Source organism: Ornithorhynchus anatinus, chromosome X1 (genome assembly GCF_004115215.2).
Source record: "Ornithorhynchus anatinus isolate Pmale09 chromosome X1, mOrnAna1.pri.v4, whole genome shotgun sequence".
Lineage (NCBI taxonomy): Eukaryota > Metazoa > Chordata > Mammalia > Monotremata > Ornithorhynchidae > Ornithorhynchus > Ornithorhynchus anatinus.
This window is the reverse complement of record NC_041749.1, coordinates 19,955,536-19,973,456: the sequence shown is the minus strand read 5'-3', so window position 1 is coordinate 19,973,456 and position 17,921 is coordinate 19,955,536. Positions and strand designations below refer to the sequence as shown.

General features: G+C 43.2%; 1 protein-coding gene across 5 annotated transcripts in view; it reads left to right on the top strand.

The window, feature by feature from the left end:
* Positions 1-17,921, top strand: part of KCNIP1 (potassium voltage-gated channel interacting protein 1) — a 353,510-nt gene that overhangs the window by 265,972 nt on the left and 69,617 nt on the right. The gene's annotated exons all lie outside the window — the stretch shown is intronic.

The window sequence follows — 17,921 nt, the reverse complement described above, 5'->3', positions numbered from 1 at the left end:
CTGCGTTGCCTAATTGCATTCTGGGCAATGGGAAAGTTTGCCATCTCTGATGTTTCCCCGGGGTCTGGGCAAGTTTGCTGGTCAACTTCCTGCAGAGCTGATTGGGCATCTCAGGACAGCTCACCATCCCCTATTCCCCGCCCCTTCACTGGCCCCTGGCATCACTCAATAGAGCATGTCGAGCTTCTTAGGGACCTTATGCTTACCATGGCATAGTGTCCCCGTAAAATTCCCTTCCCAGGAATGGGCCCATTCCCACATTTAGTTCACAGCATCATCCCAGTCTTGTCACTAGTCAAGATTGGTTTCCTGCAGTGTTTTCATTTCCTTCCCATTGCCCCATTTAGCTCAGCAAATTCTCTTTTCTCTTGCTCTCTCCACTTAAATCCTCTGTGCTTATGGAGAAATTGAAACACTCCTGCCTATAACGTCACTCAATTTCTATAGAATACGAACCTAAAGGTGTCAGAACCATTTGCCAGCACACACACATGCACACCACACACATAAAATAACACTCACAAAAACATGCATACATTCATTGCTCATATACACACAGACATCCATGCCCATATTCATACACAATTCCACCCAAACACACAGAGAGTTTTGGTGTCCTGAACTGTTCCAAAGAAAAGCCTTACAGCTAGAATCCAGGAAGGAAGGAAGATCCAGTGAGGTCACTGCTCCTCCTAGGACTTCCCAACCAGTCCATGGCTGTATCTACCTGGGGCAAAAGCAGCATCTTTCTAAACTCTAATCCTCCTGTTTCTTAACAGTGCAGTTGTTTCCAGCTGAGTTTTCAATCGAACAGAAGAGGAATAAACAGCTGATTTCCATCCATGTAGGCCCATCTGAGCAGGGAGTTTTGTTTGTAATATGGTGTGTTTGTGCTTGCCTCAGAGCCCAAAAGGAAAAGCTCCTGACCCAGCCACAAAAATAGGCCAAACTCAGTCAATATCAAATGACAAGATAGGGTCACAGACAACAAGCAGCATGGCCTAATGGATAGATCATGGGCCTGGGAGTCACAGGGACTTGGGTTCTAATACCACCTCTGCCACTTGATGGTTGTATGACCTTGGACAAATCATTTAACTCCTCTTGCCTCAGTTACGTCATCTATAAAATGGAGTTTAATAGTGTGAGCGCTTTGTGGGACAAGGACTGTGTCCACAATACCTGGAACATAGTAAGGACTTAGCAAATACCATTAAAAAAAACAAAGTCCTACAACCAAATCAGCCTCCTAGCATTGAGGCAATGTTCACCATAACACAACTTGTCTGGATAGAACCCACAAGGTAAATATAGGACAGTAGGCTATCCAAGCATCTAGTATATGGTAAGCTGAAATTGGGCAACCAGAAACAAAGGGGTAGAGGAAATATTTTAAGAATGTGGTAAAGCAAAACTTTAGACAAGCTGAAACCCGGAGGCAGTGATAAACTGGAAACTGGGATATAAATAATCCTGGCCCATTGTAATTGAGAAAAAAGCACTTCTTTTTTAGGATAAGAACTGATGGGGTTGGGCATGAAGCAGGAGAGAGTTCCAGGCAGAAGGGAGTGAGCAAAGGGGTTGACTGCGAGAGAGATGAGATCAAGACATGGAGAGGATGTTGGTGTTAGAGGAGTGAAATGTAAACTGAGTTGTTGTGGGAGAGGAGCTATGGAGGTAAGTAAGAGGGAGAGAGCTGATTGAGTGCTTTCTTCTTGGATGTGTATGTGTTTTAGGATGTAGTCATCCACATTTAGAAATTCTTGACTAGCTATCTTTTGGAATTTGGATGATACTCATAGACTTAGTTGGAAGTTTCCAGGAAATTGAAAGTTTATTCTAATGACCTAGAACCCTGGGCTGGGGATTAGACCTGGGAGGAGCCAAATGTGATTGGGCCCAAAATATCTTGAGCATACACAACTCTACTAAAAAACACTGGTTTCCTTCTCAGGGGGTACAAGGAATTAGAGAAGAAAGGGGTGGAGGGCACTATAGCCATTTGGATCCACAAAAGTGTTAAATTCCGGAGAGCACGGCCAGGGCCAGATTATGGTTTGGAGGTATGTGGTGCCTTGGGGAAGGGGACGGATGGCTTGCAGAGAAAAGGAAAAAGGAGATGAAAAGGGAGAATGGAAATTGGGAGCAGTGGGAGAAGGAAAGTGTGGGAAGAGAAGGGAGAGGGAAGGAAGGCAGTTCCATCTTGCCGCCAGTCTTTAAAACATTCAACAACAACAACAACATTGTTGGTATTTGTTAAGCGCTTACTATGTGCAGAGCACTGTTCTAAGCGCTGGGGTAGATACAGTGTCATCAGGTTGTCCCACGTGAGGCTCACAATCTTAATGCCCATTTTACAGATGAGTTAACTGAGGCACAGAGAAGTTAAGTGACTTGCTCACAGTCACACGCCTGACAAGTGGCAGAGCCGGGATTCAGTCACCTTGCCCCCTTCTATTACATCTCGTTACTCTCTAACTATAATCCAGTGAGCACACTTCCCTCCTGTAATGTGAACCTCCATCTCTTCTATCTCACCATGACCTCTCACCTGCCTCTGGCCTGGAACACTCTCCCTCCTCATATCTAACAGACAGTTACTCCCCCCAACTTAAAAGCCTTGTTGAAGGCAAATCTCCTCCAAGAGACCTTCTGCCCTCTTTTCCTCTTCTTCCACTGCCTTCTGTGTCACCAAGCCTCGTTCCCTTTATTCATTCCTCATCCCAGCCCCATAGCGCTTAATCTGTAATTTATTTATATTAATGTCTGTCTCCCCCTCTAATAATAATCATTAATAGTATTTGTTAAGAGTTTACTATGTGCCAGGCACTGTACTACTACTAATAATAATTATGGCATTTGTTAAGCACTTACTATATGCCAGGCACTGTACTAAGCACTGGTGTGGATACAAGAAAATCAAGTTGGACACTACCCCATCCCACATGGGGCTCACAGTCTCAATTCCCATTTTACAGATGAGGTAACTGAGGTACAGAGAAATGAAGTGACTTGTCCAAGGTCACACAGCAGACAAGGGGCAGAGCCGGGATTAGAACCCATGACCTTCTGACTCCCAGGCCTGTGCTCTTTCCACTGTGTCATGCTGCTTCTCTAGACTGCAAGCTCATAGTGCTTAGTACAGTGCTCTGCATACAGTAAGAGCTCAATACAGTTGAATAAATAAATGAATAAATGGCAGTAGCTGAGGTGACTGGAGCAGCAAAGGTCATTCCCACTTCAATCTGGCCTTGGGTATTTTTACCCTTTTCAGACTTGCATGATATGGCTAAGTAAATAATAAAGTATAGGTTTGCTCTGCCCCTGGGTGTTTCAGTAATATCTGGCACAAGAAACCCAGGGACCCAAAATGTTCTATTTTGAACATCAGGAATCTCCTCATCATTTCACTCATTCCCTTCACTTTTTCTATTGTGTTAACATTATGCTCCTCTGTGCATACTTTCAAAGTCTTCTTCCAAATATTCAGTATTTACCATCTGTCAAGTTAGTTGACTTCTATTCAGTAAAACAAAAATAATTTCATCCTCAGAAATCTTAAATCTATATGAGCTCAATATCCCCAAGCTACAGTGTTTTCCTGGGGTTATTTAAATCATAAACTCAGTTTGTCCTCTAAAATCAAGTCAATAAAATGTTTCTCACCATAAATCATTTCACTTTTTCTAAAATATCATTTTTCTAGCATAATATACAGTACTGTCAGGAGGAGGGTAGAATAACTGTGTTTCAAGCAAGATTGAACTTTTAATTAATGAGCCATTACAACACAAGGTTGCAACAGAAGGGGTGTTTTTTTTCTGAACTTCCCAGAAACAGAGGAGCAATAAGTGAATGCCCTGAGAGGCCTCTCTGCCTCAGATTGTGATATTTGCTATTCATCCATGTCAAACAACTTATAGAACACTCTTGCCAAGCCCTGCAGAATGCAATGTGCTCTCTTATTCACTGAATGGCAACCCCACTGGGGTGCAGAGCTCAGAATGTCTCTAATGAAATGAATGTGCTTGGTTTGAGATCCTATTTGAGGAAGTCATATGCCATCGTTCATTCATTAATAGGCAGAATTGGTTTCTTCGTCATCCTTCACCCAGTTCAAACATGCGGACAGAGAATAAGTCCCTAAGAAAAAGAAGTGTTTCCAGTGAAAATGAAAATCTGACAATCACTCTTGAGAACTCAGTCAGATTGGGCTCAGACTGGGATACTGTTGGGCAAATTTCAAATAACGAATCTGTGGAAAGACAAGGCCTGATTAAAGAGAGTTGATGCTTTAAAAACAAAACTGTGATTCATTTAAGTATAAAATACTTAGAGTCTATAAAATATCATTGTTAGAAGAGGTAGAGAGAACCCTAAGAAAAACACCAGACAATATGGTCACCCTAGTTTCAATACCCCCCTGAAACCTTACCTCTTCCAAGACGTCTTCCCCAATTGATTCAAACATCCCGTCATGTAAAACCATCACCCATCCTTACCAATCAGTGGTATTAATTGAGCACTTAAGCATTTGATTCATATCCTCAGTACCCATGTATATTTCTATTTTTACATTGGATTAGTTACAGCTATTTCATCGTCATCTATTTGCTTCTATGCCTTTTTTTTTTTCTACCACTTGCTCTTACTACTGTAAATAATGTCTGGCTGTACTCCCCAAGAAACTGTAAGCTCCTTGAGGAGAGGGAACATGGGTCTTGATAACGTTAACTCTACCAAACATTTAGTATTGTTTTAGTACTCAGTAATTACTTTGCCTTCGGTTTTCATACTGAGTGTTGAATGACTGACTGAAAAAAAATCTCCCCCACCCAAAAAAAGGAAAGAAGATGTGAAAGGAGCTGTGTACAAGTTTATTTTCCAAGTCACAACAGAGGTTCTGAGACTTTTCATAACAAGATATAGTTATTGGTGGTGTTTGGAAACTGTGAGCATGATTCTCCATTAGCTTTATGACTTACTCTGACAAGCAGTCACAGTAAAGGGAAAGGGGTGAAGGATAGAAAGTCCTTTATGTCAGTCAGGTCTGGTAGAACAGATCACTCTCAGAAGAGACTCCACTTAGCTGATGAAAAACCTTTGTCTTTTCAGCATTAACCAACCTTCACTCAAGGATAGAAACTCATTTTCCAGACTTGATATCACCCAGCAATTCTGATCCCAAAACGGTTGGCACTACGATCATTGTGAATCTGTTAGAGGCAGTGCTTCCTTTGAGGGAACCAAGTGTTGTTCAGTGAGGGCGTTTTGTGGGGGCTGAGGCCTTGATCTTTTCTGGGAGATAAGGAGACGAGACCGTAGATTCCCCTGCAGCTGGCTGGAGCACAGGGAGATCCAGTATGATATTTGATTTGTCCCTTTTGCTCTCAGTGCCCATTGGTCAATAGGATGGAAATGGTGAGCCCAGTGCTTCAGGATGAGTGCCAGCCATCTCTCCTCCCTGTGTGGTGAGAAGTCACCTGGGAGAGTAGCAGGAATAATCTCTCATTTGCCAGGGTATCCGAGAGCAGGATGTGTCAGCTTAGTTTCTCATGTGGTTGAGAGGAATCTAACAGGTCTGAAAAATGTGGATGAATTTGCACAGACTTCCAATCACCTCCTGCCCCAGTGGGCCACAGGGGGGCAGGTTGTACTCCAAGTCCATCTGCCCACGGCCTAACTGTGGGACTAAATACCCCACAGTTCAAACAATGAGTTGGGGTATTTCTCACCTGTGAGTGTCACAGAAACACATCAGACGCCCTGAGTCACACTGACATCATCCCACAGAACTCTTATTGTTGTATTGATGTCCTGGATGTGGGCTGCCCAGCCACTATTACTACTGATGCCCTCACTTCCCAGTTAATGCAGTCAAATACTTCCCCTCTAGACCATGACACTCTCTAGACTATAGGCTCATTTTGAGCAGGGAACATCTCTACCAACTCTGTTGTACTCCCCAAGTGGTTAGTACAGTGCTCTGTACACAGCAAATCCTCAAAATGATTGATTGATTGATTGACTTACCTTTATGGTCATTATCTGGGGAAAAAGCCCAGATAAAGAAGCCCATAAAAAAAGCCCCAGGCTTATTTAGCACTGATCATTATGAGATACTGTGATCATGCAAGAGAAATCAATAGTGGCTAAAGACACAAGGAGGGTGAGAACTGAGAGATCCAGTGATTGGAGGCACACATGTGGGTGATTGAGATAAAATAAAAATAAGAATAAGAATAATTGTATTTTTAAACACTATGTGCCCAGCACTGTACAAAATACTGGCATAGATAACTAGGTTCCTCATGAGGCTCATAGTCTAAGTTGGAAGAAAACAGGTATTGAATTCCCATTTTGCAGATGAGGTAATTGAGACATGAGAAAGTTAAATGCCTTGTTTGAGGACACCCAGTAGGTAAGTGGCAGAATTTAGAGATTAGAACCCAATTCATCCAACTCCCAGGCCTATACTCTTTCCATAAGGACACACTAATTCACCTGATATAGAGGAATAAAGAAAGATAGGGGATTGGCTGGGGACTGTAGCCCCTACTGTCCAGACACTTGTGAGGAACTGCTCCATCCACAGCATGCTCTTTGGGGCTTCAACCCCACCTTAGATTGTCAACAGCACAAGATCCCAAAGTGGGGCAAGGAGAGGACTGTTCCCAAGAGGACAGGCCTGAAGATCAGAGAGAGTTGGGAATTCTTTATTCCATCCAAGGGCATAGCTGTAGGATTTTGCTCTCCTTAGATGCTCCTTTGCCTTGGGCCGGGTTGGTAAGATGTGGAACCAGTGGCGACATCTTCCAGCTAATAATTGTAGTATTTGTTAAGTGCTTACTATGTGTCAGACACTGCACTAAGTATTGGAGTGAATACAAGATAATTAGGTTGAACCCAGTCCCTGTCCCACATAGGACTCAGTCTAAGAAGGAGAATGGATATTGAATCCCCACTTTACAGTTGAGGAAACTGAAACTCAGGTTCTCTGACTTCCAGGTCTATGCTCTTTCCAGATTTGGAACCAGTGCCTTGGGCTTTTTAAGTTCACTGGGGTTGCTATTCAACAACTAAGTGTACAACTACAAATTCTGAAAATGGAATAGAGAGGAACACAAACTCTCCACTTGGTAACCTTGAAAGACTTCTTAGATGTCGTATCTAATGCATAGTGAATGCTACTGAGAAAATAAACATTTACACATACATAAGACAAGCTATTAACCTTCTGTCATGTCTAGCTTGGAGACAGCCTCCAAATCTTTATTTGCTTAGGAGCATTTGTGAGCTTTAATATCAGGAGCAAATTTTCCTTTCACATGGGGACATTAGCACATTTTGATTCTAGCTCATTTTGGTCCCTCTCTCCCTCTGCCTCTCACTCTCCTTCCTTCCCTTTCCATTTAAACAAAATGGGAGTTATAGAAAAATGACCATCATTATTATTACTCCAAATTTTCCAATTTGACTTCTAGTGAGTTGACTATAAGGTTTAGCCATTGCAGGTAGAAGGTACAACTGAATTCACAATTTACCCAGATCAACTGCTAAGTCTCAGACACTGTGTATTAGCTGCTAGAATATTTCTACTGCTGAAGAACAGTAGAACAGACTTCTGGTCCACGGATCCATTTTCTAGCCTTTGGCAATGTCCAGGACCTAAAAAATCAGTCAGGTAGGGCAGATGATTCAAAGTGCCCCATACTAGTTCCTTGCTTCTGATCAGGGGACATGTCAGAAATACAATTCCCCCTCTCCCTGTAAGCAGTTGAGGATAATGGAAACAAATGAAGCAAAACAATCCTACCTTCAAAAAAGTCCTGTTAAGAAGCTGTGAAGTTGATTTCCTCAGCACAGGTGCAGTGAAATGTATTTTTTCCTTAATCACTATAGTTTTACACTTTGTACCAAGCTCTGTGGTATATGCAATGCAGTCCGATTGGATACGAGCCCTGTCCCACGTGGGGCTCACACTCTTAGAGGGAAGGAGAACAGGTATTTAATCCCCATTTTACAGATGAGGAAACTGAGGCACTGACAAGTGTAATGACTTGCCTAAAGTCACACAGCAAACTGGTGGCAGAGCTGGGATTAGAACTCAGGTCCTCTGAGTCCCAAACCTGTACCCCTTCCACCAGGCCGGGCTTGTTACACTTAGATCCTACATACATTAATATACATAGATACTTCCCACACTGCAACCGGGCAAGTGCCTAAGGAACAGGTTGACTCCCTAATGCCTGGGAAATAGGAGCTGGTGGAGGATCAAAGTTAAAACTGAGGGCAGCTTGCATTTGAGATTAAGAAATCTGAGAAGGCAATAACAGACTAGGTGATGGGAACAGTCTGTGTACCAAATTTTCACTCTTCATTCAATCATATTTACTGAGTGCTTACTGTGTGCTGCAATAAGGAAATGACCCTTTTCCCTTTCTTTCCTTGCTGTTTATGTGGGCTCTGTGTTCTCACCTCTGTAATGTAAAATAAATGGCAGTCAGACTTGCCAGCCCATTTTCACAGGCTAAATTACCTGTGTCCAACACACATTAGCAGTTCAAACAATGTTCCTTGGCTCTTTAGAAGTAGAAAAGGGAGGAGAGTTGGCACTTTCTACATATAGGACTTTTCAAAAGTTGTTTTGAAACAGAATCCACAGGCAGGAAGACTGAGGGCTAATGAAAACTCCCACAGCTCATACTGAGTGTTTATTCTAATTAACACTATTAATAAGATGATGAATTGGCTAACATGTTGTTCTCTAATGAGAAAACCCATTACAAGAGTCAACATGTTCAGGACAAAGTCTCAAGACTAAAATAGCAGGACTCCTATACCTCTGGTCCTGTTGTGTGAAATGATCATGGCCTTGCTTTGTCTCCACACTTAATTCCCCCAGACTCTCATCATCATCATCACTTGTTGACATTCCAGGGGTACAGTGCTCTCTACATAGTAAGCACTCAATAAATACCATTCATTGATTGATTCCAACTTCCTCTGGGTCAAAAGCAGTGAACCTCCCTATTTAGGGGCTCCAGGAGGTAGCAATTAATCATTCGTTTTTATTGAGCATTTACTGTATGCAGATCACTGTACTAAGAACTTGGAAAAGTACAATACAGTAATAAAGATCGACAGTCCCTGCTCACACAGACCTTACAGTCTAGAAGGGAGGAGACAGTCATCAATACAAATGAACAGACATCAATATAAATAAATTATGATATATATATATATATATATAAGTGCTGTGGGGTGGGGAAAGGGGGAAGAGCAAAGAGTGACTCAGAAGGGAGTGGGAAAGGAGGAAAGGTGGGGCTTAGTTCGGAAAGGCCTCTTGGAGGAGATGTGCCTCAGTAAGACTTTGAATGGGGTGGAGTAATTGTCTGGTAGATTTGAGGAGGGAGGGTGTTCCAGGCCAGAGGTAGAATGTGGCCCAGGGTTCGGTGGTGAGACAGGTGAGTTGAGGCACAGCGAGAAGTTTATTGGCATCAGAGGAGCAAAGTGTGTGGGCTGGGTTGTATAAGGAGAGAAGTGAGGTGAGGTAGGAGGAGCAAGGGGATGGAATGGAGATTTTTGAGGAGAGGGGTAACATGTCCTGAACGTCTCTGTAGAAAGATCATCTGGGCAGCGGAGTGAAGTATGGACTGGAGTGGGGAGAGGCAGGAGTTTGGGAGGTCAGCAAGGAGGCTGCTGCAGTAATGTAGGTGGGATGAATGATTGTATTAACATGGTAGCAGTTTGGATGGAGAAGAAAGGGCGGATTTTAGCCATGTTGTGAAGGTGGTACCGACAGGGTTTGGTGACAGATTGAATATGTGGGTCGAATGAGAGAACAGTCAAGAATAACACCAAGGTTATGGACTTGTGAGAGGGGAAGGTTGGTGGTGCCATCTACAGTGATGGGAAAGTCCGGAGAGTACAGTACAATAGAGAGGACGGAGTTTGGATGGGAAGATAAGGAGCTCTGTTTTAGATTTGCTAAGTTTGAGGTGATGGAAGGACATCCAAATAGAAATGTCTTGAAGGCAGGAGGAGATATGAGCCTGGAGAGAGGGAGAGAGATCAGGGGAAGAGGAGATGTAGATTTGGGTATCATCTGCATAGAGATGCTAGTTGAAGCAGTGGGAGCGAATGAGGTCTTCAAGGGAATTAGTGTAGATGGAGAATAGAACAGGACAGAGAACTGAACATAGAGGGAACCCCAGAGTTAGGAAGTGGGAGGCAGAGGAGGAGTCCATGAAGGAGACTGAGATGAAGGGCCAGAGAGATAAGAGGAGAACCAGGAGAGGACAGAGTCAGTGAAGCCAAGGTTGGATAACGGTTCCAGGGGAAAGTGGTGATCCACAGTGGCAGAGGCAGCTGAGAGGTCAAGGAGGATTAGGATGGAGTAGAAGCTGTTGGATTTGGCAAGAAGAGTTGGTAGACAGGTTCCCTGTCCTCAAGGAACTTACAGGCTTGAGGGGAGTTTACAGCCCAGCTCATCAGCTGCCCCTCTTTAGGTGGGATTGTCATTAATTAATCAGTGATTCGTATCTCAATCTTACTGCGTGCCGAAGACTGTACTAAAAGCTTTGAAGACTACAGTACAACAGAGTTGGCAGACACATTCCCTACTCACAAAAAGCTTACAATCTAAAGGGATGAATTTTCAGTGGGCTCCTTTCTACCGTTCATCAGAACTCCTTGAGGGCAGAAATTGTGTCTACCAACTGTTTTATACTCTCTTAAGCATTTAATATATTCCTCTGCAGTCCATCAGTCAGTCAGTGGTATTTATTGATCGCTTACTGTGTGGCAAACACTGCACTAAGCACTTGGGAATTACAGTACAGTAGAGCATGTAGGCCCGATTCCTGCCCACAGAGAGCATAAGTGTGCAATAAATGCACTTGATTGATTGACAAGCCTAGGACAGTAGTGACAGTGTTTTGGCCACACGGAGGAGGAGTGGAGGATAGGATAATTATATTTTAGGTACTGTCACCCTAGGATCATTCAATTATATTTATTGAGCACTGTATTCCATCATATTTATTGAGCTCCAGCCTCAGAAGTCAGCTAATGAGTTGGCTGGGTGTAGGCAGGGGAAGGCAGGGGAAAGAAAATCACTGGAACATGCACTGCCCATGGTGTAGAAGCAGTGTGCCTAATAGGTAGGTCAGAAGGACCTGGGTTTTAATCCTGGCTCTGCCACTTGTATGCTGCTGTGTGACCTTGGGCAAATCACTTTACTTCTCTGTGCCTCAGTTAAAATTGGGATTAATATTGTGCACCCCATGTGGGACAAGGACTGTGTCCAACCTGATTAGCTTATACCTGCCTTAGCACTTAATACAGCGCCTGGCACAAAGTAACCCCTGAGCAAATACAAGAAAAAAACAACAAAGCCCTACCCCAAGGTCTCCTGAAAAGGAATCTTGTACATTAGACCAAATAATCAGTGGTATCGATTGAGTGCTTATTGTGTGCAAAGCCCTGTCTAAGCACTTGAGAGACTACAGTGTAAATCATGGGGATTTCAAACTATCTAATGATAGTCAAACATTCACGCTCCTTATTCCTTGGCTGAATCTGCAGGACTTCTCAGAGTCAATCATTCAGTGGTGTTTACTGAGTGCTTACTGTGTGCAGAGCACTATACTAAGCACTTGAGAGAGTACGAAACAACAGAGTTGGTAGACTCCTTCCCTGGCACTCCCAGTTAGTTTTTGATGGCAAGAGCTATCCTCTTCTAGTACCCCACTTTCTCATTTCTAGGATGAGGCAACTTCAGCATTCACCCTAGGGAACCCCTTTATATAGTCCTACCTGAGTTATCCCCATCAACGAAATCTTTTATTGCCCACCTCAAGGAAAATCCTTTATTATATATTTGAGATCTTTTTCCAGTACCTCTGGGTGTGTTTTTGTGGTCCAAACTTATGTGGGAATGGAGAAACTTGGTAGTTAAAGTTAATACTCAAGTTCTACACCTTTACCAAAGTTCCTTTCAGCATCAGGTTAATCAGGGATCTGCTTTCTGGGCTCCGAATTGTGAGTTCTAGCTGCATTTATAGCTCTGTGTTCAGAGCAGGCACCCTGGTTCTCAAGGTGCCTGTTTGTTTCCTTGTATTTGGATCTGTGTTCAGGGAAGTGTTCCCCGTTGTCTGTTGCCTTAGAGACTGAAACATCTGTATCCGTGCAGGCGAGAGATGCAGACATGGTAAGAATGACTTCCTCACATTCCTCGGCTCCCCTGGCTTTCAGTGGAAATATTGTATGGAGGCAACGTGCTGGGAGGAGGGAGGGATACTGTGTCGGTGGGTTACGCTCTGGACCAGAAGGCTTTTTAATGAAAGCCTCGCTCCAGGTTCAGAAGACATGGCTCTGAGGACAAAAACTGTTTCCCACGAATGACTTTTCAGCATGAACTTGGAGGGGCTGGAGATGATTTTGGTGTTGGTGATCATAGTGGCTTTTGTCAAAGCTCTTGAGCAGCTGGGGCTCCTAGAAGTCGATAATGAAGGTAGGATTTTAAGAAACAGGAAATACTGCTGCTGGAGAATATGTTTAGTTTTAGTGTTCTGAGCCATTGTACTGTTCTCTCCCAAGTGCTTAGTACACAGAAAGAGCTCAATAAATACCATTCACGGTGATGATGATAATGATGATGATGATTCTGTGCCTGCCCAGGTATCGGGGAGCTGTCTTAGCTGAACTGCAGCTCACAAACTTTCAGAGGTTTTCTTCAAACCATGTTGTTCCGTTTATAGGGATGTCTGGCATGTTTGCTTAAGGATAGATTATCAAATTATGCAAGTGATATTGGGCAGCTTTCTGCATGCGTTTTAGGGGACTTACAGAGACCTAAATCATCCCTTGGTGTGTTTTCAAATCTCTTAATGTTGTAGTTCTAAGACCAGTAACGTTAGTTCAACAACTATGCAGTTAGAGGAAACGTGAACATTTTTTTTTTCTGGTTCCCAGAAGTGGCACTCAGGTTTGGGTTAATTATTTACCTTAATTATTAGGTTCAATACTAATGGTTATTTGATAAGCACTCACTATGTTTCAGGCACTGTACTAAGTGCTGGAGGCTAGAGGAATTGCCATTATGTATTATTAGGATGATGCTGTTCACCTTTGAATGTTAAAGTGTTATTTCAGCTCTCAGTCCATTATTGCAAGGTGTGTTCAGCTTTGTGGCTTTGCCTTATAAATGCTTCAGCGAAACAACATTGTAGGGAATGAAATCATAAATGGTTTTTTGTTGAAAAGCATTTCTGAAAGGGGAAGTGTGTGGGGGACAGGAAGCGTGGAGAGACTGGAGAAACTAAGCTTTCATTTTTTCTGAAAAGATAACAATATCTAAAAGTGAAATATCAAAGCAAAAATGATTTGGGCTGAATAAATGGTTGCTCAGGGCCGAGAGATGATTTTGTTCAGTGGATCTCTCAAACATTCCTCAAACAACTTTGCTGCTTGAATTGTGTTCCCCTGTGGCCGGATGAGAATGGGGGGGGTGAGTCCCCAGGGCTGGCTTTGGGGTGTCCAGCTCAGAGTTCTTGCCAATGTGCAGAAAGCAGCTTTATTTTGCCCTTGCCGAATTACTTAATAAAATGTTGAACAAGATTTCCAGCACAAAGTAATCAAGAACTTGGGCTGACAGAAGCAAAACAGTCAGGGATCATTGATTTCCTGTCTGACTTAGAACTACTGTTTATCATTTCGTAATATATTTTCATTATTCTTCTTGTTACTTGGGTAACTTGGGAGCATTCTTTCTTCCCAAACAACGAGTTTCTACAAATGAGCCTTGTGAAGGTGCATTACTAGAATTAAAAAAAAAAAATCAACAGGCTCAACAGCTTCTGAAACAAGTTTCCTCCCCTTGCCTTTTCTCTCCCCCTCCTACATCAGCTCCTACAACCAGGAAATAGGAAAAATGAAATCTCTGGGCTCCCATGCCAATTAGGTTTCTTTCCCCATAGTCAGTTCTGGTGGTTTGGTTTATCTGGAGTAACAGTGACTGTGCTGCCACCAAGCTATAGCTTTTCCCCAGCAATTAGTAATAAAACTACATGTTAGTAAAGCCCTGAGAAACTTGCAAAGTTCCTGCCACCTCCCGTTGTTCTGACAATAGGCTGAGTTTGCCTTCCATGCCTCAATAACAAAGGATAAGCAAGCAGGAAGATGAGTAAGCTCCTTGACCGCAGAGAGTGAAGCAGCACTGTCCTAGTGGAAAGAGCATGGGCCTGTGAGTCAGAGGTCCTGGGTTCTGATCCCGGCTCTACCCCTTGTCTGTTGTTTGACCTTGGGCAAGTAACTTAACTTCTCTGTGCCTCTGTTCCCTCGTCTGCAAAATGGGGATTCAATACTTGTCCTCCCTCCTGCTTAGCCTGTGAGCCCATATGGGATCTGAATATCTTGCAACTACCCCAGCACTTAGAAGAGTGTTTAGCGCAAGCATGGTTCAGTGGAAAGAGCCTGGGCTTCAGAGTCAGAGGTCATGGGTTTGATTCCCGGCTCTGCCACTTGTCAGTTGTGTACCTGTGGGCAAGTCACTTAACTGCTCTGTGCCTCAGTTACCTCATCTGTAAAATGGGGATTAACTGTGAGCCTTACGTGGGACAACCTGATGACCCTATATCTACCCCAGCGCTTAGAACAGTGCTCTGCACATAGTAAGCGCTTAACAAAAAGCAACACTGTTGTCATTGTTGTTGAATGTTTTAAAGACTGGCGGCAAGATGGAACTGCCTTCCTTCCCTCTCCCTTCTCTTCCCACACTTTCCTTCTCCCACTGCTCCCCATTTCCATTCTCCCTTCTCATCTCCTTTTTCCTTTTCTCTGCAAGCCATCCGTCCCCTTCCCCAAGGCACCACATACCTCCAAGCCATAATCTGGCCCTGGCCGTGCTCTCCGGAACTTAACACTTTTGTGGAGCCAAATGGCTACAGTGCCCTCCACCCCTTTCTTCTCTAATTCCTTGTACCCCCCTGAGAAGGAAACCAGTGTTTTTAGTAGAGCTGTGTATGCTCAAGATATTTTGGGCCCAATCACATTTGGCTCCTCCCAGGTCTAATCCCCAACCCAGGGTTCTAGGTCATTAGAATAAACTTTCAATTTCCTGGAAACTTCCAACTAAGTCTACGAGCATCATCCAAATTCCAAAAGATAGCTAGTCAAGAATTTCTAATTGTGTCATTCATTCAATCGTATTTCATTCAGTCGTATTTATTGAGCACTTACCATATGCAGAACACTAAGTTCTTGGGAGAGTACAATTTAACGATTAGCAGACACAGTCCCTGCCCACAAAAAGCTTGCAGTCTAGAGTCCCATCTGCCAAGGCACCTACCTCCTTCTGGCCAGTCTCTTTGGGACTGAGTGAACTTGCTCTGGTTGAATGAAGGAACTTCAGAACCTCCACTTCCACCTCTTCTACATCCTTCCCAGGGGCCAACTAGTACTGGAGACACTAAGAGACTCTTTCACTGAAGGTGATCAATTGTCCCATGCCCTGTTTTTCTAATCCAACTGCAAATCAGTGATCCCAGGAGGTAAGACTGGAACGAGATCAGTCTAGTCAGTCACGGCCTGTTTTGTGCAATCACTCTATGCCGACCCCTATACAAAGTGCTATGTATGATAAAACAAGGTTTGGGCCCTGCCCTTGAGGAACTGAGCAATCAATCAATCAATCCATTATATTTATTGAGAGCTTACTGTAGCCAGAGCCTGCAATAAGCATTTTGGAGAGTACACTACAACAGATTTGGCAGTCACGTTCCCTGTAAGGAGCTTACAGTCTAGAGGGCAGTCCAAAAGACCTGCTTCACATGGGAAGGCAGCACAGCACAACAAAAAGAGCACGGGCCTGGGAATCAGAAATATCTGAGTTCCAATCCTGGCTCTGCCATTTGTCTACTGTGTGACCTTGGATGAGTCACCTAACTACTCTGTGCCTCAGCTACCTAATTTGTAAATGGGGATTAAGACTGTGAAGTCTATGTGGGACAGGGACCGTGACCAACCTGATTAGCTTGTATCTACCCCAGCACTTAGAACAGTGCCGTTGACACATAGTAAGTGCTTAAAAATGCTATCATTATTATTATTATTATGTGGTTGGATAGAGGCTTGAGCGAGACAGTGGCCAAGATCCCACATAGAAGGCTAGGAGATAATCCTCCATCTTTTTCTCTCTGTCATGGGCTGGTCCAGTGACCTCTGTTCACTCCTTAACCTCCCAGAAGAGTTTGCTCACCCAGGTCTCCAGGTCTTCCAACCTTGCCACCTGCTAGCAGGTCAACTTCAGCCCTCCTGGGAGGCAGGTATTGTGTGGCAAAATGACTTGTTTGTACAGTAAGATGTGAACCTGGCTAAGATATGTGAGATATTAATGTTGCATGAGCTATTGACATAGAGATGTGACCTGACACCAATAAAGTGTCTCCCCACTGAAGTGACAATGATGGAAAAAGCTAACGTGGTAAACATATTTTTCAGTCTTTACAAATGTAATCTTGCTGGATGTTGCCAACAGCAGAATGAAATCATTGGAGTTCCGCAAACTATACGCTTCTTCGCTGTATTTTTTTCTGTTCTATCCCTCTTTCCTGGGCATTACTTATTCTTTACTCTTAAATATTTGCTTGTGTAAAGAAAAAAAAGAAAACACTGTTCATATGAGAGCAATGGATGCCAGAGATAGATTTACAAAGAGCATTTCTGGAGAGAAGCATGGATTAATTATTCAGCATCTGTTTTCTTTGTATCTATTTATTGTTTTATATGCATTTATATGGCACCTATCACTGCAGATCTAGGTTCATGTATGAGACATATTTCTCAGAAGCCGACTACTTGCATAAGATGCATTCCCAGTATTGCTATACTATTTTATTTCTGACTATAATGGCATCTGCCATCATTGTATAATTGTATTCATGCTTTTAAATGTGAAAAATAATCAAATATAACTTGAAAAGGATTGTACAGTAATTCAAGAGAATATTAAACCACAAGAAAGTTAGTCTGCAAATAAATAGGCTTTTGTCATTGGCAGTGGGAGTAATGGGAGAGACGGCTCACTGCTATAAAACAGGAGATCAAATGTGGGAGAAGTAGGGAGGAGGGAACAAAGAAATCAGGTTCCATCCAAAATGATACCTTGACTTCTGGTTTGATTTCTGGGGCCATCTTGGCAGGGGCAGAGGAAACAGGAAACGGTCAACATCTCTGACTCACAGGGCAGATAGTATCCACTTTATTTGCTTGTACAAGTGGCTAGATGCCCCTGCAAGTGCCAAGGGGAAGAAGTGACTCTTGAATTTCAGTCCCACCCCCCCGCGGCGTCGACCTGACTCGCTCCCTTTACTCTACCCACCTCTCCCCGCCCCACAGCACTTGTGTATATATGTACAAATCTATAATTCCATTTATATTGATGCCTATTTAGTTGTTTTAATGTCTCTCTCCTCCTAGAATGTAAGCCTGCTGTGAGTAGGGATTCTCTCTACTGCTGAATTGTACTCTCTAAGCGCTTAGTATAGTACTCTGCACACAGTAAGCACTCAATAAATACGATTGAATTAATGAATGAATGAAACAATCTGAAAACTGGTTGGTTTGAATTGTCCAAGAGATAATTACACTGGAGGGGGTGATTTAGTTTAAGAAATAAATCAGTTTTGCTCTAGCTTCCACTCTCTGTCCTGTTAGGGTAACCGAAAAGTTTAGGAGTTTGAAATACCAATATCCCTTACCCGCTGCGTGACCTTGGGCCAGCCTCATAGCACTTTTTTATGGTATTTGGTAAGTGCTTACCAAGTGCCAGGAAACATACTAAGCACTGGGTAGCTACAAGATAATCAGATTAGACCCAGTCCATGTCCCACATGGGGCTCACAGTCTATACCCATTTT